The sequence below is a fragment of the Conger conger genome, chromosome 15, assembly GCF_963514075.1.
Source record: "Conger conger chromosome 15, fConCon1.1, whole genome shotgun sequence".
Lineage (NCBI taxonomy): Eukaryota > Metazoa > Chordata > Actinopteri > Anguilliformes > Congridae > Conger > Conger conger.
In genome coordinates, this window is record NC_083774.1 from 32,440,924 (window position 1) to 32,468,051 (window position 27,128).

General features: G+C 42.0%; 1 protein-coding gene and 31 non-coding genes across 32 annotated transcripts in view; 1 reads left to right on the forward strand and 31 right to left on the reverse strand.

Annotated features, from left to right (window-relative positions):
* The window catches only part of LOC133111109 (uncharacterized), a 63,873-nt gene that overhangs the window by 21,262 nt on the left and 15,483 nt on the right, over nt 1–27,128 (forward strand). The gene's annotated exons all lie outside the window — the stretch shown is intronic.
* Nucleotides 8,945–9,026, reverse strand: trnal-uag (transfer RNA leucine (anticodon UAG)). Its single transcript has one exon. It is a non-coding gene; the product is annotated as a tRNA-Leu (tRNA).
* Nucleotides 10,056–10,137, reverse strand: trnal-uag (transfer RNA leucine (anticodon UAG)). Its single transcript has one exon. It is a non-coding gene; the product is annotated as a tRNA-Leu (tRNA).
* Nucleotides 10,519–10,600, reverse strand: trnal-aag (transfer RNA leucine (anticodon AAG)). The gene has a single exon. It is a non-coding gene; the product is annotated as a tRNA-Leu (tRNA).
* trnal-aag (transfer RNA leucine (anticodon AAG)) lies at nt 11,169–11,250 on the reverse strand. Its single transcript has one exon. It is a non-coding gene; the product is annotated as a tRNA-Leu (tRNA).
* trnal-uag (transfer RNA leucine (anticodon UAG)) lies at nt 11,456–11,537 on the reverse strand. Its single transcript has one exon. It is a non-coding gene; the product is annotated as a tRNA-Leu (tRNA).
* trnal-uag (transfer RNA leucine (anticodon UAG)) lies at nt 12,280–12,361 on the reverse strand. Its single transcript has one exon. It is a non-coding gene; the product is annotated as a tRNA-Leu (tRNA).
* On the reverse strand, nt 13,104–13,185 carry trnal-aag (transfer RNA leucine (anticodon AAG)). The gene has a single exon. It is a non-coding gene; the product is annotated as a tRNA-Leu (tRNA).
* On the reverse strand, nt 13,391–13,472 carry trnal-uag (transfer RNA leucine (anticodon UAG)). Its single transcript has one exon. It is a non-coding gene; the product is annotated as a tRNA-Leu (tRNA).
* Nucleotides 14,215–14,296, reverse strand: trnal-aag (transfer RNA leucine (anticodon AAG)). Its single transcript has one exon. It is a non-coding gene; the product is annotated as a tRNA-Leu (tRNA).
* On the reverse strand, nt 14,502–14,583 carry trnal-uag (transfer RNA leucine (anticodon UAG)). The gene has a single exon. It is a non-coding gene; the product is annotated as a tRNA-Leu (tRNA).
* Nucleotides 15,326–15,407, reverse strand: trnal-uag (transfer RNA leucine (anticodon UAG)). The gene has a single exon. It is a non-coding gene; the product is annotated as a tRNA-Leu (tRNA).
* On the reverse strand, nt 16,152–16,233 carry trnal-aag (transfer RNA leucine (anticodon AAG)). The gene has a single exon. It is a non-coding gene; the product is annotated as a tRNA-Leu (tRNA).
* On the reverse strand, nt 16,439–16,520 carry trnal-uag (transfer RNA leucine (anticodon UAG)). The gene has a single exon. It is a non-coding gene; the product is annotated as a tRNA-Leu (tRNA).
* Nucleotides 17,263–17,344, reverse strand: trnal-aag (transfer RNA leucine (anticodon AAG)). The gene has a single exon. It is a non-coding gene; the product is annotated as a tRNA-Leu (tRNA).
* Nucleotides 17,550–17,631, reverse strand: trnal-uaa (transfer RNA leucine (anticodon UAA)). The gene has a single exon. It is a non-coding gene; the product is annotated as a tRNA-Leu (tRNA).
* trnal-uag (transfer RNA leucine (anticodon UAG)) lies at nt 18,374–18,455 on the reverse strand. Its single transcript has one exon. It is a non-coding gene; the product is annotated as a tRNA-Leu (tRNA).
* trnal-aag (transfer RNA leucine (anticodon AAG)) lies at nt 19,198–19,279 on the reverse strand. Its single transcript has one exon. It is a non-coding gene; the product is annotated as a tRNA-Leu (tRNA).
* On the reverse strand, nt 19,485–19,566 carry trnal-uaa (transfer RNA leucine (anticodon UAA)). Its single transcript has one exon. It is a non-coding gene; the product is annotated as a tRNA-Leu (tRNA).
* Nucleotides 20,309–20,390, reverse strand: trnal-aag (transfer RNA leucine (anticodon AAG)). The gene has a single exon. It is a non-coding gene; the product is annotated as a tRNA-Leu (tRNA).
* Nucleotides 20,596–20,677, reverse strand: trnal-uag (transfer RNA leucine (anticodon UAG)). Its single transcript has one exon. It is a non-coding gene; the product is annotated as a tRNA-Leu (tRNA).
* On the reverse strand, nt 21,420–21,501 carry trnal-aag (transfer RNA leucine (anticodon AAG)). The gene has a single exon. It is a non-coding gene; the product is annotated as a tRNA-Leu (tRNA).
* Nucleotides 21,707–21,788, reverse strand: trnal-uag (transfer RNA leucine (anticodon UAG)). The gene has a single exon. It is a non-coding gene; the product is annotated as a tRNA-Leu (tRNA).
* On the reverse strand, nt 22,531–22,612 carry trnal-aag (transfer RNA leucine (anticodon AAG)). Its single transcript has one exon. It is a non-coding gene; the product is annotated as a tRNA-Leu (tRNA).
* On the reverse strand, nt 22,818–22,899 carry trnal-uag (transfer RNA leucine (anticodon UAG)). The gene has a single exon. It is a non-coding gene; the product is annotated as a tRNA-Leu (tRNA).
* On the reverse strand, nt 23,642–23,723 carry trnal-aag (transfer RNA leucine (anticodon AAG)). Its single transcript has one exon. It is a non-coding gene; the product is annotated as a tRNA-Leu (tRNA).
* On the reverse strand, nt 23,929–24,010 carry trnal-uag (transfer RNA leucine (anticodon UAG)). The gene has a single exon. It is a non-coding gene; the product is annotated as a tRNA-Leu (tRNA).
* trnal-uag (transfer RNA leucine (anticodon UAG)) lies at nt 24,216–24,297 on the reverse strand. The gene has a single exon. It is a non-coding gene; the product is annotated as a tRNA-Leu (tRNA).
* trnal-aag (transfer RNA leucine (anticodon AAG)) lies at nt 25,040–25,121 on the reverse strand. Its single transcript has one exon. It is a non-coding gene; the product is annotated as a tRNA-Leu (tRNA).
* Nucleotides 25,327–25,408, reverse strand: trnal-uag (transfer RNA leucine (anticodon UAG)). The gene has a single exon. It is a non-coding gene; the product is annotated as a tRNA-Leu (tRNA).
* On the reverse strand, nt 26,151–26,232 carry trnal-aag (transfer RNA leucine (anticodon AAG)). Its single transcript has one exon. It is a non-coding gene; the product is annotated as a tRNA-Leu (tRNA).
* trnal-uag (transfer RNA leucine (anticodon UAG)) lies at nt 26,438–26,519 on the reverse strand. The gene has a single exon. It is a non-coding gene; the product is annotated as a tRNA-Leu (tRNA).

Sequence of the window (27,128 nt, forward strand, 5' to 3'; positions counted from 1 at the left end):
AGTACCAGCTGCCACTCCCCAAATTTTTCTGGATCCGCCAAGACCACCACTTTGGGATTACGCCATCGAGGGAGAGATGAGCCGTGAGTCAGGCACGTGAGCCCAACTACTCAAGACCCGCTTTCACCCCAAGTTCTAGCAATCAGCCTCTGGTAGAGAATCCCAATCCAGAACCCATGTTGATAACCGATACCAGATTTCCTCACGAGAGAGAGAGGTGGATTATGGAACAACTCAGCCTCTACTATGCCGAGCTGGGGTATCGCATCAGTAACTGGCCGGTAAAAGGAAACACCCGCCAGTAAGCGAGGTGTTTCCGTTCTGCCTCCATCAATCCGAGTGATGTAAACATTCTGCCTCCATCAATCCGAGTGATGTAAACATTCTGCCTCCATCAATCCCAGTGAAGTAAACATTCTGTCTCCATCAATCCGAGTGCTGTGTTAAGATGAACCAGTCATGGTATGGTGGTGACTGTATCAAGCCTGCCCTCATGGCTGTGTTGGCCACTGCCTCAGTTTCCATTAGCTATGCTGCTATAGCCTTATTCTGCCGGGGTTTTCCTTATTGTAGGCAGGCACCTCTCTCCTGCTGTGATTGACCAATTACTGTCTGATCCCCTTAATGATGTTACTTTCCTCTTCTCCCCACTCTGGGCATCTGAGTAGAGCTCTAGCCCAACTTTTCCTGAGCACCCCTTCCTGGCCCGGAGCTCCTGCCCAAGACCAGCTGTGCATGTCCCTCCTGCCACCGCTGATTCAGCTGTTGCACCAAGCCTGTCCCCTTGCCTGACAGTGCCACCCATTAGTGTTCCTGCCATCCCTCTCTCGTCTCTGCTCTGACTTTTTAATTCGGATTGGACATTTATGTACTTTTAGTCATCTGTTTGTATTTATGACCGAAGCCAAGTTTTCAGCAGTCCCTTGCCTGCTCCCTGTCTCCGCATCGCTCTTATGACTACGCCATGGACCTGCTTTCTGGCACCTGAAACCCAAGATATGGACAAATACATCAGTCCCTGGCTGCTGGTCGTATCTATCCGTCCTCCTCACCTTCCTTTTTCTCTGAAAAGACAGACAAGTCATTGCACCCTTGTATTGACTACCAAGGTTTAAACAATATCACTATTAAGAACTGCTATCCCATTTCGCTGATCTCTTCTGCCTTCTCCTCCCTCCACAACCGCAAGTTGGATTTACGCAATGCCTACCATCAGGTGCGTATAAGAGAGGGGGACCAGTGGAAGATGGCCTTTAATGCCAATAGCGACCACTCCAAGTATTTGGTGATGCCGGTCAGGGTCACTAACACTCCAGCTGTATTTCAAAATCTGATTAATCATGTGCTGAGGGACATGATTTCCAGGTTTGTCTTTGTACACCTGGATGGCATTCTGATATTCTCGCTTCACTAGAAGAACATGTACAGCATGTCCGCCAAGTCTTGCAATGCCTGCTGGGAAATCAGCTGTTTGTCAAGGCAGAGAAATGCAAATTCACTGCACAAAAATGGCATTAATTAATACCAATGCAATTCTTAATGCTTTTCACTTTCACTTCTAATTAGGCTGGTAAATAATGACCCCAGTGTTGAATAGTCCTATAACACAAGGTTAGACTTTTCTAGGTAAAAAAATTGTATATTCACAACCTGTACAACTGATATATTTATTTTATTTAGCGAATGCAAATTTCTCAAGCCAAGCAGTAGCCTCTTGATCTAAATTGTGGAGGGAGATTAGACCTCCTTTTAGTCTTTGGAGAGGGCAGGCTTCAGTAATATGCTCCATAGTTTGCTCCTCTCTGCAGGCACACAGTGGGCTCGGGCTTCTTCCCCATCTGTGAAGGCTGGCCAAGCAGGGACCCTGACCAGTCCTGAATCTGTTTATGGTGGACCACTGTCTCCTAGGGAGGTTGGTGCCAGGGACTGGTTGGGTCGGGTCTGACACTAGATGTTTGTTTGGGATGTCTTTGGATTCCCATTCTGTTGCCCAAGCAGACATGGCATCAAAGTCAGTGGGTGGAGGGTCCTTCCAAATTGGACGTCTAGATCGGAGACGTGCGGGTGGTGGGTTGTAGATGTCGGCATGGATTGGTAAGTGGGGGGAATCTTTGACCTTTTGGAGCATCCTATATGTGAGTTCAGTTCGTCAGATATTGGGGGGAAGTATATTAGATAAGACAGGGAGCCAGGTAACCGGTGTTGACCAGATAGTCCCAGTAATGTTTTGCATAGTGTTGTTTAGTTGGGTGTCTACTTGGTGTGTGTGGGGTGACCTGGACCAGACAGGGGCGCAGTATTCTGCTGCAGAATATGACAGGGCCAGAGCTGAGGTGCGCAGTGTGGGAGCTGCTGCACCCCATTTTGCACCTGCAAGTTTGCAGAGGAGGTGGTTTCTAGATTTCACCTTTGCTGCTGTTCCTTTAAGGTGTTCTTTGAATGACAGTGTCCTGTCCAGGGTCACTCCCAGGTATGTTGGGTTGAGGGAGTGTCTGAGCTGGTGTCCACCCAATCTGATGTCCAGCTGTTTGGTGGCATCTGCGTTTCGAAGATGGAAGACACTGGAAACTGTTTTTGCTGGACTTTGCAGTACTGGTCCAGTTTTTCAAGGTCCTCATTGAGCACCTGCTCCAAAGAGGCCAGGTCAGACGCTTGGGTTGCCAGACAGATGTCATCAGCATAGATGAACTTGCGGGATCTGGTGATGGGCAGGTCGTTTGTGTATACATTGAACAGGGTCAGAGAGAGAACTGAGCCTTGAGGAAGCCCATTTATCTGTGTTTTCCATGAGCTTACTTTCTGTCCCAAGTGTACTCTGAACCTCCTATTGTTGAGCAGAGTTTGGATGGTGGCTGTTGCCCAGGCAGGGAGCATTTTCCTGAGTTTCAGCAGGAGGCCTTTATGCCAGACCGTATCGTAGGCTGCTGTGAGATCGAGGAACACAGTCCCTGTTTTGAGCTTGCTCTCCAGGTCGTTTTCAATGTAGGTGGTTAGGGCCAGTACTTGTACTGCATCCTTTGCGGAAACCGGCCTGATCGACATGAAGTTTTGACTCTACTTCTGTGGATATACGCTGTAGTATTAGGCGTTCCAAGATTTCAGAGGGGACACAGAGCAGAGAGATTGGGCGGTAGCTTGCTGGCAGTTTATGGTCTTTGCCAGGTTTTGGTATAGCGATTACTTTTGCTGTCTGCCACTTCTTAGGGATTGTGTTCGTATGTACAATCCGGGTGTAGAATTTGGCCAGCCAGGTAAGAGCTTTGGGGCCAAGGTGTTTCATGAATTCTGGAGATATGTTGTCATAACCTGCTGCCTTACCACATTTCAGTCCCTGCAGGGCTTTCTCCAGTTCGTTGACCATGAAAGGCTCGGGGTTTTGTTCCTCGCTGGGATGTTTGCCTTCTGCCTTCAGTTCAGTTAAGATTGCTCTTCTGCTGTCTTTGTCTTGGGCTGCCTTTGCAACAGACAGTAGGTGAGTCGCGACTTGGTTGGGGGTGACAGAGGGTTGGCTCTGGGTTGGGGGTTTCTGTGCAGCTCCAAGCCGGCGGATGAGACTCCAGCATTTCCTGCTGGAGTGGGCGAAATTCATCTCTGAGACGGTCTCCTCCCATTTCTTGCGCCGTGCTGTGTTTAGTGATTCTATAAGGTGGTCTGCTAGCTCGGGGTCCCCTGTTGTTTCATAGGCATGCAGGAGGGCAGCGCTTTCCTCATCCAAACAAGGGACATAAAGGGGGCGGTAGCCTCTGGGGATTGCCATAAGACCAGCTTTGTAGACGGCACCACAGAAGCGATTGTATGCTTCATCTACAGTGATGTTTTGGAGGGGGATGGTGACAACACTTTGTTCCAGAGCTTCGCTATATCTCGCCCAGTTGGCTTTCCGGAAATTCCATCACATCTTCCTGGGGCTGTTTATGATGGGGAGTTGTAGGCCAATGTGAATGAGTGATGGCCGATGTTGACTGTGTGGAAAGTCATCAAGGATGAGAGTCTGTACAGGGTATGGGGTTCCGTTTTCAGAGCTTACCCAGCACAAATCAGGGGAGTAGTCCTTCTTCCACCTGGCTGAGTGGAAGGTTCCTTGTTGTTTGGGGTCATACATCAGGGCAAGGTAATTTCTGGATGCCCATTCTGCCAATGCCTCCCCATCGCTATCCACTGCTGAGTAGCCCTAGTCAGGGTGATGGCTGTTAAAGTTGCCCACATAGATGGCAGGGTGAGGGAGGAAGGGTAGGACTTGTTGGTCTCAGTTGGTGCTGGGTGGCTTATAGACGTTGGTGATGTGAAAACCTGCAATGCTTATTGAGTCAGAGAAGGTAATTGTATTCAGGTGGTTTGCATCAGCAATGTCGGAGCGCACGTAGGTTGCACGTCCATGTTTGCTGTGAGGTGTATAACACAACAGGTCAAAGCCTCCGATGGAGTAGCGGCCCGCTTCTTCAGTGCCGATGTGGGTTTCTTGAAGGCAGATGACATCAGCAGAATGTTGAAAGGCAAGGACTTGGATGAGGTTACGCTTGGCAGCAGACAGGCCTTCAACATTGAGTTGGAGTATTCGGAGGGCAGGTCCCACTGCTAGGTGCTCTTGAGGCTGTTTGTTGTTTTTTCTGCTTTCAGGTTGAGAAATGTGACTAGGATTCTTGGAGTTAGCTCTAAGGCATCTTCTCTTGGAATTTAGTCTGCTGGTTGGATCATTTGCTTCCCCAGCTATGCCTGAGTACTGACGGAGGGCGCGACGTGAACGCTGATCCATTGCCCCTCCAACTAATATATTGAGAGGCTTTCTTCCCCATTCTAACATTTGGTCTGATAAACAGCTGAACCGCTTGACCATGTCTGCATGTTTTTATACCTTTAGATGCTGCCACATGATTAGCTGATAAAATATTTGCATTAACAAGCTGGTGCAAAGGTCTACCTAATAAAGTGCTCAGTGAGTGTATGTATGCATATATTTGAGGCAGGAAAAACTTTGTCTGATAACATCCCAGTGAATATATTTGTTGCAAAAAGTTATTTTACCTGCTAAATTTGTGTTGCGATATGGTTGGTGTCCGCTTTATGACAAAAACACAATGCTCCATCTGTTAAAAGTAAGCCTCCACTGAACTCTTTCATCAAGTTTTAATTACAGCTCTCCATCAATGCATACACAGAACAGAGTCTCTGCCCTGTGAAATGACTGTAAAAATATATTTCATGTGGAGAAAACAGGTCTTGCACAGGGTCTGAATTGCCAAAACAAACACTTACATTTCTGATTAAATATCTTTACCTGAAGAAATCCACCAGGAGCTTCTGCACCTCCTGGATCAGACACCTCGGTGGTTGCAAAACAATTAATTTGTGCCATAAGGTTGAGGCCACCAAGTTATTGGCAACCAATAACTCTTCCCCTATAGGACAGCTGAGGCAGCAACCATTTCCATGAAGACAACCTGGCACACACCTTCTCCACTACACCCCCCCAATTCTGTTTCTGGAAACCCTCTGTTCCCAAAAAACCCCCCAGAACCTTCATCCCATTTCTTCCCCACCATAAACATGTTTGTTGTGTCATTAGATTTGATCTCCAGCTCCATTTCACTATGGATAGGAAATTAATTCTGCCATCATTCTACTTAATAGTTATCTCACATTACAATTAACGTATTTGGCTTTGTCCCCCAACTGTTCACTCTGAACAATATGGTATATGCAATTTGTTTTAAGTACATTGTTTTTAATGGCTGTTGTTGTAACTCCATAAATGTTTTTTGTCAAGCTTGACAGTAAACAATAAAATTAGGGATATGTTACTGCTCTGTGGTACTTATTCTGGCGTTACTTCACAGGTGCCTAGTGGGCGGAGTACCAGGTCGTTTGTGCCACTGGGAGCACCTGTGGCCAGATGTTAAAATGTGCCTGACTCTTGTCTGAAGGAGGGTACTCTCTGCCCACATACCTGTTGGTTCTTTTTGTGTTTGCATCAGACATTGCTTCAGCAAACTTTTCACACATCCACTCACTCACACTGCTGATGCAATTGACTTTCACACTACATATTTCTGTTAACTGGTTATTTCAAATAAATTTGACCTTGTTTTTTAAATACGTCAGTGTGCGCCTCCCTCTTTGTCACGGCCAGTGAGCCAGGTCATGACAGAGAATGAATTACATAATTTAATATCTTCTAATCCTGACAAACTTTACATTCAAATGAATAATATCAAGCAGGAAATAAAATGAATGGCAGGCAGCTGGTTGGATGTTGGGTAAAAGTGTTTATGGCAACTGAAGGAGAACAATATTTCCAACTTGCCAACTATCCAAGGAAAATTAGACCGCTCAGAGAATAGGGAGTGGAAGAAAGCGGGAGAGTCAGTGTTAGGACCATAGATGTGAGCGATAATAATATGGTCTTGGTCAGTTTAGCTATTTATGATGATGAATCATCCTTCGGGATCAGCTATAGTTGAATAATGGGAATATGGTATGTTCTTACAAGGCAGGATGGAGGTGCCATGTTTTTTGGAGTTGTAGGTTGTGTCGAAGGTCTGGCCAATCCATCCGGCCTTAAGTTTCCGAGATTCTGCCTCAGTGAGATGAGTTTCTTGTATTAAACAGATATCTGATTGCAATTTATGTAGTTCAAAACTTTGGTCCTTTTAGCAGGGGAGCTGATTCCTCATATTTTCCATGAAGTAAAGTTTAGGAACAAAGGCATAGTGCTACTGTGTTGTACTTTGATCTAGACTAAAAAACATAAACAAACAATGAACATATAAAAGAAAAAACATGTTCTAGATTTGCTAATAATTGCCTAAGGAAGGAGTTATCTTACCTTACTACATCTTTTGGCTAACGAAACTAATATCTGTACAAAACAAAATTATTATTTAAGCAAATGATGTTACATAAATACTGATTTCATTGGAAGAGAAGGGGAATAAGGGGAAAGAACAAATACATAATCGTAATAATCATAATAAATGGCAGGTCAACAAAAAAGTAGCCAAAAACAAATCCTGTGCCATTTTTTGAATAATTTGCCCATACTCGAATACGCTGCAATTGATTGAAACAAAATATAGTTCCATATCGTTCAGCTCACCCCCTGCCAAGCACACATATACCCCAGTGACCGACAGACTTGCATACAGAGGTAACACACACACACACACACACGCACACACAAAATGTGCCAACAGAAACAAAATCGGCCAATTAATCTGTCATGAGAATCAATACTGCCATTTCTTTGAAAACATGTGACATTATACTGCTTACTGGTACACTGGTACAGACACACCCATTTCAATCTAGAAACATACTGTACATACTCACTCACACACACACACACCCACACACTGCTGAGGTCTGTGCCATATTAGTCATAAGACAAAACAATGCTGTGCATATTGAGGCATTTATATAACTACTTTCATTTTTCACCTCAACAACTAACAAAGTTTGCATGTCTGTGTTAATACCGTGAGAAGCAGCGTGTAGCATGAAGCTGCCCATTAAGCACGTTTTGCAGATTTTTTGCAGAACATGGCAGTGGAGGGATTCGAACCCTTTCCTCAGAAGAGACTGGAGCCTTAATCCAGCGCCTTGGACTGCTCGGCCACAACACCCAAAGCACAAAAACCTGGCAACAAGAAAAACATGTTCTTGTTCTTGAAAAGAACTGTTACTGAATCTTATTCAACTGCGGGTCGTTTTTATGGGTATTGCCGTCGTCTGAACACTGAAGAACAAGATGGCATCCTGACAGTGTAAAATCTTTGTTAATTCACTGAGAAGCAGCTTTTCGCATGGAGCTCCCAAGTATGCACGTTTGTAGTTAAAATTGCAGCAGAGGGATTTGAAACCTCACCTCCAAAGAGACTGGAGCCTTAATCCAGCGCCTTGGACCGCTCGGCCTGCTACCGAAAACTGCGAAAATGCATTAAAATAAAATCTTTGAATACTGGCAGTTTTCATTAATTTCATCATTTTTCAGGGCTATTCTGGCTACGTAAAGTCAATTTTACATTGTGTGATGAAAGTGTTTTGCTAATTCCAATGATGTAAAGGATTACTTCATCTGTGTCAGAGCATTTCTGTCTTCATAGACAACATGCTACATGTTTTGAAATTTAGATGGCTTTGATTTTTTATATATTTTTTAGGTTTGAGAACGAATAATTCCGGCACTTGATTTGGAGTGAAAAATGCATTGAATGCATTGAGCAACACTGACTGTTCATCTCTTCAAACATTCTGGACCATTCACAGCTCTTTGTATTTCTGGTCCATTTACTTGTGTAAATGTGCGTCCAAAAGAAACCATTTTGTGTCAGGATTTCATGTCCTCACCTTCTTCAAATAACAGTATGTAAGTCAGTTCAACTAGTCAGACAAACAAATCGACAAGAGGAGGTTTTCATTTAAATGTTACCCTTCTTTATGGCGAGAAAATTTCATTATTTTGTGAACCAATTAGAACAACCAGTGTTTAGCCTGTCTATGCCAACAACTGTTGAAATTAGCCACAAAAATTGTTGGTATTGTCTCTGCACTGAAAAACATGCTGGCATTCTCTCAATGTGAGATCTGTGGTAATACCGTGAGAACGAGGGTGTAGCATGAAGCTGACCATTAAGCACGTTTTGCAGCTTTTTTGCTGAAAAGGGCAGCGGAGGGATTCGAACCCTCGCCTCCGAAGAGATTGGAGCCTTAATCCAGCGCCTTGGACCGCTCGGCCACGCAACCTAAACCTCGCTAACAACACAACAAGAAAAACATTGAATCCTAACAGTTACTGAATCTTGTTCAAATGTGGGTAGCTTTTATGGGTGTTGCCATTGTCTGAAGACTGAAGAACAAGATGGCATCCTGACCGTGTGAAATTTTTGTTGATTCACTTAGAAGGAGCTTTTCGCGTGGAGCTCCCAAGTATGCACGTTCGTAGTTAAAATGGCAGCGGAGGGATTCGAACCCTCGCCTCCGAAGAGACTGGAGCCTAAATCCAGCGCCTTGGACCGCTCGGCCACGCTACCTAACACCAGGACAAGGCATTAAAAGAAAATCTTTGAATACTGGCAGTTTTCTTTAATTTCATCATTTTTCAGGACTATTCTGGCTACGTAAAGTCAATTTTACATTGTGTGATGAAAGTGTTTTGCTAATTCCAATGATGTAAAGGATTACTTGATCTGTGTCAGAGCATTTCTGTCTTCATAGACAACATGCTACATGTTTTGAAATTCAGACGGCTTTGATTTTTAATATATTTTTTAGGTTTGAGAACGAATAATTCCGGCACTTGATTTGGAGTGAAAAATGCATTGAATGCATTGAGCAACACTGACTGTTCATCTCTTCAAACATTCTGGACCATTCACAGCTCTTTGTATTTCTGGTCCATTTACTTGTGTAAATGTGCGTCCAAAAGAAACCATTTTGTGTCAGGATTTCATGTCCTCACCTTCTTCAAATAACAGTATGTAAGTCAGATCAACTAGTCAGACAAACAAATCGACAAGAGGAGGTTTTCATTTAAATGTTACCCTTCTTTATGGCGAGAAAATTTCATTATTTTGTGAACCAATTAGAACAACCAGTGTTTAGCCTGTCTATGCCAACAACTGTTAAAATTAGCCACAACAATTGTTGGTATTGTCTCTGCACTGAAAAACATGCTGGCATTCTCTCAATGTGAGATCTGTGGTAATACCGTGAGAACCAGGGTGTAGCATGAAGCTGACCATTAAGCACATTTTGCAGCTTTTTTGCTGAAAATGGCAGCGGCGGGATACGAACCCTCGCCTCCGAAGAGACTCGAGCCTTAATCCAGCGCCTTGGACCGCTCGGCCACGCTACCTACAGCACACCAACAACACAACAAGAAAAAAATTGAATCCTGACAGTTACTGAATCTTATTCAAATGTGGGTAGTTTTTATGGGTGTTGCCGTTGTCTGAACACTGAAGAACAAGATGGCATCCTGACCGTGTGAAATCTTTGTTGAATCACTTAGAAGGAGCTTTTCGCGTAGAGCTCCCAAGTATGCACGTTCGTAGTTAAAATGGCAGCGGAGGGATTCGACCCCTCGCTTCCGAAGAGACTGGAGCCTAAATCCAGCGCCTTGGACCGCTCGGCCACGCTACCTAAAGCCAGGACAAGGCATTAAAAGAAAATCTTTGAATACTGGCAGCTTTCTTTAATTTCATCATTTTTCAGGACTATTCTGGCTACGTAAAGTCAATTTTACATTGTGTGATGAAAGTGTTTTGCTAATTCCAATGATGTAAAGGATTACTTGATCTGTGTCAGAGCATTTCTGTCTTCATAGACAACATGCTACATGTTTTGAAATTTAGACGGCTTTGATTTTTTATATATTTTTTAGGTTTGAGTTTGTTGGTATTGTCTCTGCACTGAAAAGCATGCTGGCATTCTCACAATGTGAGATCTGTGGTAATACCGTGAGAACCAGGGTGTAGCATGAAGCTGACCATTAAGCACGTTATGCAGCTTTTTTGCTGAAAATGGCAGCGGAGGGATTCGAACCCTCGCCTCCGAAGAGACTGCAGTCTTAATCCAGCGCCTTGGACCCCTCGGCCACGCTACCTCCAGCACACTCGCAACACAACAAGAAAAACATTGAATCCTGCTTTGATTTTTTATATATTTTTTAGGTTTGAGAACGAATAATTCCGGCACTTGATTTGGAGTGAAAAATGCATTGAATGCATTGAGCAACACTGACTGTTCATCTCTTCAAACATTCTGGACCATTCACAGCTCTTTGTATTTCTGGTCCATTTACTTATGTAAATGTGCGTCCAAAAGAAACCATTTTGTGTCAGGATTTCATGTCCTCACCTTCTTCAAATAACAGTATGTAAGTCAGATCAACTAGTCAGACAAACAAATCGACAAGAGGAGGTTTTCATTTAAATGTTACCCTTCTTTATGGCGAGAAAATTTCATTATTTTGTGAACCAATTAGAACAACCAGTGTTTAGCCTGTCTATGCCAACAACTGTTGAAATTAGCCACAACAATTGTTGGTATTGTCTCTGCACTGAAAAACATGCTGGCATTCTCTCAACGTGAGATCTGTGGTAATACCGTGAGAACCAGGGTGTAGCATGAAGCTGACCATTAAGCACGTTTTGCAGCTTTTTTGCTGAAAATGGCAGCAGAGGGATTCGAACCCTCGCCTCCGAAGAGACTGGAGCCTTAATCCAGCGCCTTGGACCGCTCGGCCACGCTACCTAAAGCACACTCGCAACACAACAAGAAAAACATTGAATCCTAACAGTTACTGAATCTTATTGAAATGTGGGTAGTTTTTATGGGTGTTGCCGTTGTCTGAACACTGAAGAACAAGATGGCATCCTGACCGTGTGAAATCTTTGTTGAATCACTTAGAAGGAGCTTTTCGCGTTGAGCTCCCAAGTATGCACGTTCGTAGTTAAAACGGCAGCGGAGGGATTCGAACCCTCGCCTCCGAAGAAACTGGAGCCTAAATCCAGCGCCTTGGACCGCTCGGCCACGCTACCTAAAACCAGGACAAGGCATTAAAAGAAAATCTTTGAATACTGGCAGTTTTCTTTAATTTCATCATTTTTCAGGACTATTCTGGCTACGTAAAGTCAATTTTACATTGCGTGATGAAAGTGTTTTGCTAATTCCAATGATGTAAAGGATTACTTGATCAGTGTCAGAGCATTTCTGTCTTCATAGACAACATGCTACATGTTTTGAAATTCAGACGGCTTTGATTTTTTATATATTTTTTAGGTTTGAGAACGAATAATTCCGGCACTTGATTTGGAGTGAAAAATGCATTGAATGCATTGAGCAACACTGACTGTTCATCTCTTCAAACATTCTGGACCATTCACAGCTCTTTGTATTTCTGGTCCATTTACTTGTGTAAATGTGCGTCCAAAAGAAACCATTTTGTGTCAGGATTTCATGTCCTCACCTTCTTCAAATAACAGTATGTAAGTCAGATCAACTAGTCAGACAAACAAATCGACAAGAGGAGGTTTTCATTTAAATGTTACCCTTCTTTATGGCGAGAAAATTTCATTATTTTGTGAACCAATTAGAACAACCAGTGTTTAGCCTGTCTATGCCAACAACTGTTGAAATTAGCCACAACAATTGTTGGTATTGTCTCTGCACTGAAAAACATGCTGGCATTCTCTCAACGTGAGATCTGTGGTAATACCGTGAGAACCAGGGTGTAGCATGAAGCTGACCATTAAGCACGTTTTGCAGCTTTTTTGCTGAAAATGGCAGCGGAGGGATTCGAACCCTCGCCTCCGAAGAGACTGGAGCCTAAATCCAGCGCCTTGGACCGCTCGGCCACGCTACCTAAAACCAGGACAAGGCATTAAAAGAAAATCTTTGAATACTGGCAGTTTTCTTTAATTTCATCATTTTTCAGGACTATTCTGGCTACGTAAAGTCAATTTTACATTGCGTGATGAAAGTGTTTTGCTAATTCCAATGATGTAAAGGATTACTTGATCAGTGTCAGAGCATTTCTGTCTTCATAGACAACATGCTACATGTTTTGAAATTCAGACGGCTTTGATTTTTTATATATTTTTTAGGTTTGAGAACGAATAATTCCGGCACTTGATTTGGAGTGAAAAATGCATTGAATGCATTGAGCAACACTGACTGTTCATCTCTTCAAACATTCTGGACCATTCACAGCTCTTTGTATTTCTGGTCCATTTACTTGTGTAAATGTGCGTCCAAAAGAAACCATTTTGTGTCAGGATTTCATGTCCTCACCTTCTTCAAATAACAGTATGTAAGTCAGATCAACTAGTCAGACAAACAAATCGACAAGAGGAGGTTTTCATTTAAATGTTACCCTTCTTTATGGCGAGAAAATTTCATTATTTTGTGAACCAATTAGAACAACCAGTGTTTAGCCTGTCTATGCCAACAACTGTTGAAATTAGCCACAACAATTGTTGGTATTGTCTCTGCACTGAAAAACATGCTGGCATTCTCTCAATGTGAGATCTGTGGTAATACCGTGAGAACCAGGGTGTAGCATGAAGGTGACCATTAAGCATGTTTTGCAGCTTTTTTGCTGAAAATGGCAGCGGAGGGATTCGAACCCTCGCCTCCGAAGAGACTGGAGCCTTAATCCAGCGCCTTGGACCGCTCGGCCACGCTACCTCAAGCACGCTCGCAACACAACAAGAAAAACATTGAATCCTAACAGTTACTGAATCTTATTCAAATGTGGGTAGTTTTTATGGGTGTTGCCGTTGTCTGAACACTGAAGAACAAGATGGCATCCTGACCGTGTGAAATCTTTGTTGAATCACTTAGAAGGAGCTTTTCGCGTGGAGCTCCCAAGTATGCACGTTCGTAGTTAAAATGGCAGCGGAGGGATTCGAACCCTCGCCTCCGAAAAGACTGGAGCCTAAATCCAGCGCCTTGGACCGCTCGGCCACGCTACCTAAAACCAGGACAAGGCATTAAAAGAAAATCTTTGAATACTGGCAGTTTTCTTTAATTTCATCATTTTTCAGGACTATTCTGGCTACGTAAAGTCAATTTTACATTGTGTGATGAAAGTGTTTTGCTAATTCCAATGATGTAAAGGATTACTTGATCTGTGTCAGAGCATTTCTGTCTTCATAGACAACATGCTACATGTTTTGAAATTTAGACAGCTTTGATTTTTTATATATTTTTTAGGTTTGAGAACGAATAATTCCGGCACTTGATTTGGAGTGAAAAATGCATTGAATGCATTGAGCAACACTGACTGTTCATCTCTTCAAACATTCTGGACCATTCACAGCTCTTTGTATTTCTGGTCCATTTACTTGTGTAAATGTGCGTCCAAAAGAAACCATTTTGTGTCAGGATTTCATGTCCTCACCTTCTTCAAATAACAGTATGTAAGTCAGATCAACTAGTCAGACAAACAAATCGACAAGAGGAGGTTTTCATTTAAATGTTACCCTTCTTTATGGCGAGAAAATTTCATTATTTTGTGAACCAATTAGAACAACCAGTGTTTAGCCTGTCTATGCCAACAACTGTTGAAATTAGCCACAACAATTGTTGGTATTGTCTCTGCACTGAAAAACATGCTGGCATTCTCTCAACGTGAGATCTGTGGTAATACCGTGAGAACCAGGGTGTAGCATGAAGCTGACCATTAAGCACGTTTTGCAGCTTTTTTGCTGAAAATGGCAGCGGAGGGATTCGAACCCTCGCCTCCGAAGAGACTGGAGCCTTAATCCAGCGCCTTGGACCGCTCGGCCACGCTACCTAAAGCACACTCGCAACACAACAAGAAAAACATTGAATCCTAACAGTTACTGAATCTTATTGAAATGTGGGTAGTTTTTATGGGTGTTGCCGTTGTCTGAACACTGAAGAACAAGATGGCATCCTGACCGTGTGAAATCTTTGTTGAATCACTTAGAAGGAGCTTTTCGCGTTGAGCTCCCAAGTATGCACGTTCGTAGTTAAAACGGCAGCGGAGGGATTCGAACCCTCGCCTCCGAAGAAACTGGAGCCTAAATCCAGCGCCTTGGACCGCTCGGCCACGCTACCTAAAACCAGGACAAGGCATTAAAAGAAAATCTTTGAATACTGGCAGTTTTCTTTAATTTCATCATTTTTCAGGACTATTCTGGCTACGTAAAGTCAATTTTACATTGCGTGATGAAAGTGTTTTGCTAATTCCAATGATGTAAAGGATTACTTGATCAGTGTCAGAGCATTTCTGTCTTCATAGACAACATGCTACATGTTTTGAAATTCAGACGGCTTTGATTTTTTATATATTTTTTAGGTTTGAGAACGAATAATTCCGGCACTTGATTTGGAGTGAAAAATGCATTGAATGCATTGAGCAACACTGACTGTTCATCTCTTCAAACATTCTGGACCATTCACAGCTCTTTGTATTTCTGGTCCATTTACTTGTGTAAATGTGCGTCCAAAAGAAACCATTTTGTGTCAGGATTTCATGTCCTCACCTTCTTCAAATAACAGTATGTAAGTCAGATCAACTAGTCAGACAAACAAATCGACAAGAGGAGGTTTTCATTTAAATGTTACCCTTCTTTATGGCGAGAAAATTTCATTATTTTGTGAACCAATTAGAACAACCAGTGTTTAGCCTGTCTATGCCAACAACTGTTGAAATTAGCCACAACAATTGTTGGTATTGTCTCTGCACTGAAAAACATGCTGGCATTCTCTCAACGTGAGATCTGTGGTAATACCGTGAGAACCAGGGTGTAGCATGAAGCTGACCATTAAGCACGTTTTGCAGCTTTTTTGCTGAAAATGGCAGCGGAGGGATTCGAACCCTCGCCTCCGAAGAGACTGGAGCCTAAATCCAGCGCCTTGGACCGCTCGGCCACGCTACCTAAAACCAGGACAAGGCATTAAAAGAAAATCTTTGAATACTGGCAGTTTTCTTTAATTTCATCATTTTTCAGGACTATTCTGGCTACGTAAAGTCAATTTTACATTGCGTGATGAAAGTGTTTTGCTAATTCCAATGATGTAAAGGATTACTTGATCAGTGTCAGAGCATTTCTGTCTTCATAGACAACATGCTACATGTTTTGAAATTCAGACGGCTTTGATTTTTTTAATATATTTTTTAGGTTTGAGAACGAATAATTCCGGCACTTGATTTGGAGTGAAAAATGCATTGAATGCATTGAGCAACACTGACTGTTCATCTCTTCAAACATTCTGGACCATTCACAGCTCTTTGTATTTCTGGTCCATTTACTTGTGTAAATGTGCGTCCAAAAGAAACCATTTTGTGTCAGGATTTCATGTCCTCACCTTCTTCAAATAACAGTATGTAAGTCAGATCAACTAGTCAGACAAACAAATCGACAAGAGGAGGTTTTCATTTAAATGTTACCCTTCTTTATGGCGAGAAAATTTCATTATTTTGTGAACCAATTAGAACAACCAGTGTTTAGCCTGTCTATGCCAACAACTGTTGAAATTAGCCACAACAATTGTTGGTATTGTCTCTGCACTGAAAAACATGCTGGCATTCTCTCAATGTGAGATCTGTGGTAATACCGTGAGAACCAGGGTGTAGCATGAAGGTGACCATTAAGCATGTTTTGCAGCTTTTTTGCTGAAAATGGCAGCGGAGGGATTCGAACCCTCGCCTCCGAAGAGACTGGAGCCTTAATCCAGCGCCTTGGACCGCTCGGCCACGCTACCTCAAGCACGCTCGCAACACAACAAGAAAAACATTGAATCCTAACAGTTACTGAATCTTATTCAAATGTGGGTAGTTTTTATGGGTGTTGCCGTTGTCTGAACACTGAAGAACAAGATGGCATCCTGACCGTGTGAAATCTTTGTTGAATCACTTAGAAGGAGCTTTTCGCGTGGAGCTCCCAAGTATGCACGTTCGTAGTTAAAATGGCAGCGGAGGGATTCGAACCCTCGCCTCCGAAAAGACTGGAGCCTAAATCCAGCGCCTTGGACCGCTCGGCCACGCTACCTAAAACCAGGACAAGGCATTAAAAGAAAATCTTTGAATACTGGCAGTTTTCTTTAATTTCATCATTTTTCAGGACTATTCTGGCTACGTAAAGTCAATTTTACATTGTGTGATGAAAGTGTTTTGCTAATTCCAATGATGTAAAGGATTACTTGATCTGTGTCAGAGCATTTCTGTCTTCATAGACAACATGCTACATGTTTTGAAATTTAGACAGCTTTGATTTTTTATATATTTTTTAGGTTTGAGAACGAATAATTCCGGCACTTGATTTGGAGTGAAAAATGCATTGAATGCATTGAGCAACACTGACTGTTCATCTCTTCAAACATTCTGGACCATTCACAGCTCTTTGTATTTCTGGTCCATTTACTTGTGTAAATGTGCGTCCAAAAGAAACCATTTTGTGTCAGGATTTCATGTCCTCACCTTCTTCAAATAACAGTATGTAAGTCAGATCAACTAGTCAGACAAACAAATCGACAAGAGGAGGTTTTCATTTAAATGTTACCCTTCTTTATGGCGAGAAAATTTCATTATTTTGTGAACCAATTAGAACAACCAGTGTTTAGCCTGTCTATGCCAACAACTGTTGAAATTAGCCACAACAATTGTTGGTATTGTCTCTGCACTGAAAAACATGCTGGCATTCTCTCAACGTGAGATCTGTGGTAATACCGTGAGAACCAGGGTGTAGCATGAAGCTGACCATTAAGCACGTTTTGCAGCTTTTTTGCTGAAAATGGCAGCGGAGGGATTCGAACCCTCGCCTCCGAAGAGACTGGAGCCTTAATCCAGCGCCTTGGACCGCTCGGCCACGCTACCTCAAGCACGCTCGCAACAAAACAAGAAAAACATTGAATCCTAACAGTTACTGAATCTTATTCAAATGTGGGTAGTTTTTATGGGTGTTGCCGTTGTCTGAACACTGAAGAACAAGATGGCATCCTGACCGTGTGAAATCTTTGTTGAATCACTTAGAAGGAGCTTTTCGCGTAGAGCTCCCAAGTATGCACGTTCGTAGTTAAGATGGCAGCGGAGAGATTCGAACCCTCGCCTCCGAAGAGACTGGAGCTTAAATCCAGCGCCTTGGACCGCTCGGCCACGCTACCTAAAACCAGGACAAGGCATTAAAAGAAAATCTTTGAATACTGGCAGTTTTCTTTAATTTCATCATTTTTCAGGACTATTCTGGCTACGTAAAGTCAATTTTACATTGCGTGATGAAAGTGTTTTGCTAATTCCAATGATGTAAAGGATTACTTGATCAGTGTCAGAGCATTTCTGTCTTCATAGACAACATGCTACATGTTTTGAAATTCAGACGGCTTTGATTTTTTATATATTTTTTAGGTTTGAGAACGAATAATTCCGGCACTTGATTTGGAGTGAAAAATGCATTGAATGCATTGAGCAACACTGACTGTTCATCTCTTCAAACATTCTGGACCATTCACAGCTCTTTGTATTTCTGGTCCATTTACTTGTGTAAATGTGCGTCCAAAAGAAACCATTTTGTGTCAGGATTTCATGTCCTCACCTTCTTCAAATAACAGTATGTAAGTCAGATCAACTAGTCAGACAAACAAATCGACAAGAGGAGGTTTTCATTTAAATGTTACCCTTCTTTATGGCGAGAAAATTTCATTATTTTGTGAACCAATTAGAACAACCAGTGTTTAGCCTGTCTATGCCAACAACTGTTGAAATTAGCCACAACAATTGTTGGTATTGTCTCTGCACTGAAAAACATGCTGGCATTCTCTCAATGTGAGATCTGTGGTAATACCGTGAGAACCAGGGTGTAGCATGAAGCTGACCATTAAGCACATTTTGCAGCTTTTTTGCTGAAAAGGGCAGCGGAGGGATTCGAACCCTCGCCTCCGAAAAGACTGGAGCCTAAATCCAGCGCCTTGGACCGCTCGGCCACGCTACCTAAAACCAGGACAAGGCATTAAAAGAAAATCTTTGAATACTGGCAGTTTTCTTTAATTTCATCATTTTTCAGGACTATTCTGGCTATGTAAAGTCAATTTTACATTGTGTGATGAAAGTGTTTTGCTAATTCCAATGATGTAAAGGATTACTTGATCTGTGTCAGAGCATTTCTGTCTTCATAGACAACATGCTACATGTTTTGAAATTTAGACAGCTTTGATTTTTTATATATTTTTTAGGTTTGAGAACGAATAATTCCGGCACTTGATTTGGAGTGAAAAATGCATTGAATGCATTGAGCAACACTGACTGTTCATCTCTTCAAACATTCTGGACCATTCACAGCTCTTTGTATTTCTGGTCCATTTACTTGTGTAAATGTGCGTCCAAAAGAAACCATTTTGTGTCAGGATTTCATGTCCTCACCTTCTTCAAATAACAGTATGTAAGTCAGATCAACTAGTCAGACAAACAAATCGACAAGAGGAGGTTTTCATTTAAATGTTACCCTTCTTTATGGCGAGAAAATTTCATTATTTTGTGAACCAATTAGAACAACCAGTGTTTAGCCTGTCTATGCCAACAACTGTTGAAATTAGCCACAACAATTGTTGGTATTGTCTCTGCACTGAAAAACATGCTGGCATTCTCTCAACCTGAGATCTGTGGTAATACCGTGAGAACCAGGGTGTAGCATGAAGCTGACCATTAAGCACGTTTTGCAGCTTTTTTGCTGAAAATGGCAGCGGAGGGATTCGAACCCTCGCCTCCGAAGAGACTGGAGCCTTAATCCAGCGCCTTGGACCGCTCGGCCACGCTACCTAAAGCACACTCGCAACACAACAAGAAAAACATTGAATCCTAACAGTTACTGAATCTTATTGAAATGTGGGTAGTTTTTATGGGTGTTGCCGTTGTCTGAACACTGAAGAACAAGATGCCATCCTGACCGTGTGAAATCTTTGTTGAATCACTTAGAAGGAGCTTTTCGCGTTGAGCTCCCAAGTATGCACGTTCGTAGTTAAAATGGCAGCGGAGGGATTCGAACCCTCGCCTACGAAGAGACTGGAGCTTAAATCCAGCGCCTTGGACCGCTCAGCCACGCTACCTAAAAACAGGACAAGGCATTAAAAGAAAATCTTTGAATACTGGCAGTTTTCTTTAATTTCATCATTTTTCAGGACTATTCTGGCTACGTAAAGTCAATTTTACATTGCGTGATGAAAGTGTTTTGCTAATTCCAATGATGTAAAGGATTACTTGATCAGTGTCAGAGCATTTCTGTCTTCATAGACAACATGCTACATGTTTTGAAATTCAGACGGCTTTGATTTTTTATATATTTTTTAGGTTTGAGAACGAATAATTCCGGCACTTGATTTGGAGTGAAAAATGCATTGAATGCATTGAGCAACACTGACTGTTCATCTCTTCAAACATTCTGGACCATTCACAGCTCTTTGTATTTCTGGTCCATTTACTTGTGTAAATGTGCGTCCAAAAGAAACCATTTTGTGTCAGGATTTCATGTCCTCACCTTCTTCAAATAACAGTATGTAAGTCAGATCAACTAGTCAGACAAACAAATCGACAAGAGGAGGTTTTCATTTAAATATTACCCTTCTTTATGGCGAGAAAATTTCATTATTTTGTGAACCAATTAGAATAATCAGTGTTTTGCCTGTCTATGCCAACAACTATTGAAATTAGCCACAAAAATTGTTGGTATTGTCTCTTCACTGAAAAACATGCTGGCATTCTCTCAACGTGAGATCTGTGGTAATACCGTGAGAACCAGGGTGTAGCATGAAGCTGACCATTAAGCACGTTTTGCAGCTTTTTTGCTGAAAATGGCAGAAGAGGGATTCGAACCCTCGCCTCCGAAGAGACTGGAGCCTTAATCCAGCGCCTTGGACCGCTCGGCCACGCTACCTAAAGCACACTCGCAACACAACAAGAAAAACATTGAATCTTAACAGTTACTGAATCTTATTCAAATGTGGGTAGTTTTTATGGGTGTTGCCGTTGTCTGAACACTGAAGAACAAGATGGCATCCTGACCGTGTGAAATCTTTGTTGAATCACTTAGAAGGAGCTTTTCGCGTGGAGCTCCCAAGTATGCACGTTCGTAGTTAAAATGGCAGCGGAGGGATTCGAACCCTCGCCTCCGAAAAGACTGGAGCCTAAATCCAGCGCCTTGGACCGCTCGGCCACGCTACCTAAAACCAGGACAAGGCATTAAAAGAAAATCTTTGAATACTGGCAGTTTTCTTTAATTTCATCATTTTTCAGGACTATTCTGGCTACGTAAAGTCAATTTTACATTGTGTGATGAAACTGTTTTGCTAATTCCAATGATGTAAAGGATTACTTGATCTGTGTCAGAGCATTTCTGTCTTCATAGACAACATGCTACATGTTTTGAAATTTAGACAGCTTTGATTTTTTATATATTTTTTAGGTTTGAGAACGAATAATTCCGGCACTTGATTTGGAGTGAAAAATGCATTGAATGCATTGAGCAACACTGACTGTTCATCTCTTCAAACATTCTGGACCATTCACAGCTCTTTGTATTTCTGGTCCATTTACTTGTGTAAATGTGCGTCCAAAAGAAACCATTTTGTGTCAGGATTTCATGTCCTCACCTTCTTCAAATAACAGTATGTAAGTCAGATCAACTAGTCAGACAAACAAATCGACAAGAGGAGGTTTTCATTTAAATGTTACCCTTCTTTATGGCGAGAAAATGTCATTATTTTGTGAACCAATTAGAACAACCAGTGTTTAGCCTGTCTATGCCAACAACTGTTGAAATTAGCCACAACAATTGTTGGTATTGTCTCTGCACTGAAAAACATGCTGGCATTCTCTCAACGTGAGATCTGTGGTAATACCGTGAGAACCAGGGTGTAGCATGAAGCTGACCATTAAGCACGTTTTGCAGCTTTTTTGCTGAAAATGGCAGCGGAGGGATTCGAACCCTCGCCTCCGAAGAGACTGGAGCCTTAATCCAGCGCCTTGGACCGCTCGGCCACGCTACCTAAAGCACACTCGCAACACAACAAGAAAAACATTGAATCCTAACAGTTACTGAATCTTATTGAAATGTGGGTAGTTTTTATGGGTGTTGCCGTTGTCTGAACACTGAAGAACAAGATGGCATCCTGACCGTGTGAAATCTTTGTTGAATCACTTAGAAGGAGCTTTTCGCGTAGAGCTCCCAAGTATGCACGTTCGTAGTTAAAATGGCAGCGGAGGGATTCGAACCCTCGCCTCCGAAGAGACTGGAGCCTAAATCCAGCGCCTTGGACCGCTCGGCCACGCTACCTAAAACCAGGACAAGGCATTAAAAGAAAATCTTTGAATACTGGCAGTTTTCTTTAATTTCATCATTTTTCAGGACTATTCTGGCTACGTAAAGTCAATTTTACATTGCGTGATGAAAGTGTTTTGCTAATTCCAATGATGTAAAGGATTACTTGATCAGTGTCAGAGCATTTCTGTCTTCATAGACAACATGCTACATGTTTTGAAATTCAGACGGCTTTGATTTTTTATATATTTTTTAGGTTTGAGAACGAATAATTCCGGCACTTGATTTGGAGTGAAAAATGCATTGAATGCATTGAGCAACACTGACTGTTCATCTCTTCAAACATTCTGGACCATTCACAGCTCTTTGTATTTCTGGTCCATTTACTTGTGTAAATGTGCGTCCAAAAGAAACCATTTTGTGTCAGGATTTCATGTCCTCACCTTCTTCAAATAACAGTATGTAAGTCAGATCAACTAGTCAGACAAACAAATCGACAAGAGGAGGTTTTCATTTAAATATTACCCTTCTTTATGGCGAGAAAATTTCATTATTTTGTGAACCAATTAGAATAATCAGTGTTTTGCCTGTCTATGCCAACAACTGTTGAAATTAGCCACAACAATTGTTGGTATTGTCTCTGCACTGAAAAACATGCTGGCATTCTCTCAATGTGAGATCTGTGGTAATACTGTGAGAACCAGGGTGTAGCATGAAGCTGACCATTAAGCACGTTTTGCAGCTTTTTTGCTGAAAATGGCAGCGGAGGGATTCGAACCCTCGCCTCCGAAGAGACTGGAGCCTTAATCCAGCGCCTTGGACCGCTCGGCCACGCTACCTAAAGCACATTCGCAACACAACAAGAAAAACATTGAATCCTAACAGTTACTGAATCTTATTGAAATGTGGGTAGTTTTTATGGGTGTTGCCGTTGTCTGAACACTGAAGAACAAGATGGCATCCTGACCGTGTGAAATCTTTGTTGAATCACTTAGAAGGAGCTTTTCGCGTAGAGCTCCCAAGTATGCACGTTCGTAGTTAAAATGGCAGCGGAGGGATTCGAACCCTCGCCTCCGAAGAGACTGGAGCCTAAATCCAGCGCCTTGGACCGCTCGGCCACGCTACCTAAAACCAGGACAAGGCATTAAAAGAAAATCTTTGAATACTGGCAGTTTTCTTTAATTTCATCATTTTTCAGGACTATTCTGGCTACGTAAAGTCAATTTTACATTGTGTGATGAAACTGTTTTGCTAATTCCAATGATGTAAAGGATTACTTGATCAGTGTCAGAGCATTTCTGTCTTCATAGACAACATGCTACATGTTTTGAAATTCAGACGGCTTTGATTTTTTATATATTTTTTAGGTTTGAGAACGAATAATTCCGGCACTTGATTTGGAGTGAAAAATGCATTGAATGCATTGAGCAACACTGACTGTTCATCTCTTCAAACATTCTGGACCATTCACAGCTCTTTGTATTTCTGGTCCATTTACTTGTGTAAATGTGCGTCCAAAAGAAACCATTTTGTGTCAGGATTTCATGTCCTCACCTTCTTCAAATAACAGTATGTAAGTCAGATCAACTAGTCAGACAAACAAATCGACAAGAGGAGGTTTTCATTTAAATGTTACCCTTCTTTATGGCGAGAAAATTTCATTATTTTGTGAACCAATTAGAACAACCAGTGTTTAGCCTGTCTATGCCAACAACTGTTGAAATTAGCCACAACAATTGTTGGTATTGTCTCTGCACTGAAAAACATGCTGGCATTCTCTCAACGTGAGATCTGTGGTAATACCGTGAGAACCAGGGTGTAGCATGAAGCTGACCATTAAGCACGTTTTGCAGCTTTTTTGCTGAAAATGGCAGGGGAGGGATTCGAACCCTCGCCTCCGAAGAGACTGGAGCCTTAATCCAGCGCCTTGGACCGCTCGGCCACGCTACCTAAAGCACATTCGCAACACAACAAGAAAAACATTGAATCCTAACAGTTACTGAATCTTATTGAAATGTGGGTAGTTTTTATGGGTGTTGCCGTTGTCTGAACACTGAAGAACAAGATGGCATCCTGACCGTGTGAAATCTTTGTTGAATCACTTAGAAGGAGCTTTTCGCGTAGAGCTCCCAAGTATGCACGTTCGTAGTTAAAATGGCAGCGGAGGGATTCGAACCCTCGCCTCCGAAGAGACTGGAGCCTAAATCCAGCGCCTTGGACCGCTCGGCCACGCTACCTAAAGCACATTCGCAACACAACAAGAAAAACATTGAATCCTAACAGTTACTGAATCTTATTCAAATGTGGGTAGTTTTTATGGGTGTTGCCGTTGTCTGAACACTGAAGAACAAGATGGCATCCTGACCGTGTGAAATCTTTGTTGAATCACTTAGAAGGAGCTTTTCGCGTAGAGCTCCCAAGTATGCACGTTCGTAGTTAAAATGGCAGCGGAGGGATTCGAACCCTCGCCTCCGAAGAGACTGGAGCCTAAATCCAGCGCCTTGGACCGCTCGGCCACGCTACCTAAAACCAGGACAAGGCATTAAAAGAAAATCTTTGAATACTGGCAGTTTTCTTTAATTTCATCATTTTTCAGGACTATTCTGGCTACGTAAAGTCAATTTTACATTGTGTGATGAAACTGTTTTGCTAATTCCAATGATGTAAAGGATTACTTGATCAGTGTCAGAGCATTTCTGTCTTCATAGACAACATGCTACATGTTTTGAAATTCAGACGGCTTTGATTTTTTATATATTTTTTAGGTTTGAGAACGAATAATTCCGGCACTTGATTTGGAGTGAAAAATGCATTGAATGCATTGAGCAACACTGACTGTTCATCTCTTCAAACATTCTGGACCATTCACAGCTCTTTGTATTTCTGGTCCATTTACTTGTGTAAATGTGCGTCCAAAAGAAACCATTTTGTGTCAGGATTTCATGTCCTCACCTTCTTCAAATAACAGTATGTAAGTCAGATCAACTAGTCAGACAAACAAATCGACAAGAGGAGGTTTTCATTTAAATGTTACCCTTCTTTATGGCGAGAAAATTTCATTATTTTGTGAACCAATTAGAACAACCAGTGTTTAGCCTGTCTATGCCAACAACTGTTGAAATTAGCCACAACAATTGTTGGTATTGTCTCTGCACTGAAAAACATGCTGGCATTCTCTCAACGTGAGATCTGTGGTAATACCGTGAGAACCAGGGTGTAGCATGAAGCTGACCATTAAGCACGTTTTGCAGCTTTTTTGCTGAAAATGGCAGGGGAGGGATTCGAACCCTCGCCTCCGAAGAGACTGGAGCCTTAATCCAGCGCCTTGGACCGCTCGGCCACGCTACCTAAAGCACACTCGCAACACAACAAGAAAAACATTGAATCCTAACAGTTACTGAATCTTATTGAAATGTGGGTAGTTTTTATGGGTGTTGCCGTTGTCTGAACACTGAAGAACAAGATGGCATCCTGACCGTGTGAAATCTTTGTTGAATCACTTAGAAGGAGCTTTTCGCGTAGAGCTCCCAAGTATGCACGTTCGTAGTTAAAATGGCAGCGGAGGGATTCGAACCCTCGCCTCCGAAAAGACTGGAGCCTAAATCCAGCGCCTTGGACCGCTCGGCCACGCTACCTAAAACCAGGTCAAGGCATTAAAAGAAAATCTTTGAATACTGGCAGTTTTCTTTAATTTCATCATTTTTCAGGACTATTCTGGCTACGTAAAGTCAATTTTACATTGTGTGATGAAAGTGTTTTGCTAATTCCAATGATGTAAAGGATTACTTGATCTGTGTCAGAGCATTTCTGTCTTCATAGACAACATGCTACATGTTTTGAAATTTAGACAGCTTTGATTTTTTATATATTTTTTAGGTTTGAGAACGAATAATTCCGGCACTTGATTTGGAGTGAAAAATGCATTGAATGCATTGAGCAACACTGACTGTTCATCTCTTCAAACATTCTGGACCATTCACAGCTCTTTGTATTTCTGGTCCATTTACTTGTGTAAATGTGCGTCCAAAAGAAACCATTTTGTGTCAGGATTTCATGTCCTCACCTTCTTCAAATAACAGTATGTAAGTCAGATCAACTAGTCAGACAAACAAATCGACAAGAGGAGGTTTTCATTTAAATGTTACCCTTCTTTATGGCGAGAAAATTTCATTATTTTGTGAACCAATTAGAACAACCAGTGTTTAGCCTGTCTATGCCAACAACTGTTGAAATTAGCCACAACAATTGTTGGTATTGTCTCTGCACTGAAAAACATGCTGGCATTCTCTCAATGTGAGATCTGTGGTAATACCGTGAGAACCAGGGTGTAGCATGAAGCTGACCATTAAGCACGTTTTGCAGCTTTTTTGCTGAAAATGGCAGCGGAGGGATTCGAACCCTCGCCTCCGAAGAGACTGGAGCCTTAATCCAGCGCCTTGGACCGCTCGGCCACGCTACCTCAAGCACGCTCGCAACACAACAAGAAAAACATTGAATCCTAACAGTTACTGAATCTTATTCAAATGTGGGTAGTTTTTATGGGTGTTGACGTTGTCTGAACACTGAAGAACAAGATGGCATCCTGACCGTGTGAAATCTTTGTTGAATCACTTAGAAGGAGCTTTTCGCGTGGAGCTCCCAAGTATGCACGTTCGTAGTTAAAATGGCAGCGGAGGGATTCGAACCCTCGCCTCCGAAGAGACTGGAGCCTAAATCCAGCGCCTTGGACCGCTCGGCCACGCTACCTAAAACCAGGACAAGGCATTAAAAGAAAATCTTTGAATACTGGCAGTTTTCTTTAATTTCATCATTTTTCAGGACTATTCTGGCTACGTAAAGTCAATTTTACATTGCGTGATGAAAGTGTTTTGCTAATTCCAATGATGTAAAGGATTACTTGATCAGTGTCAGAGCATTTCTGTCTTCATAGACAACATGCTACATGTTTTGAAATTCAGACGGCTTTGATTTTTTATATATTTTTTAGGTTTGAGAACGAATAATTCCGGCACTTGATTTGGAGTGAAAAATGCATTGAATGCATTGAGCAACACTGACTGTTCATCTCTTCAAACATTCTGGACCATTCACAGCTCTTTGTATTTCTGGTCCATTTACTTGTGTAAATGTGCGTCCAAAAGAAACCATTTTGTGTCAGGATTTCATGTCCTCACCTTCTTCAAATAACAGTATGTAAGTCAGATCAACTAGTCAGACAAACAAATCGACAAGAGGAGGTTTTCATTTAAATGTTACCCTTCTTTATGGAGAGAAAATTTCATTATTTTGTGAACCAATTAGAACAACCAGTGTTTAGCCTGTCTATGCCAACAACTGTTGAAATTAGCCACAACA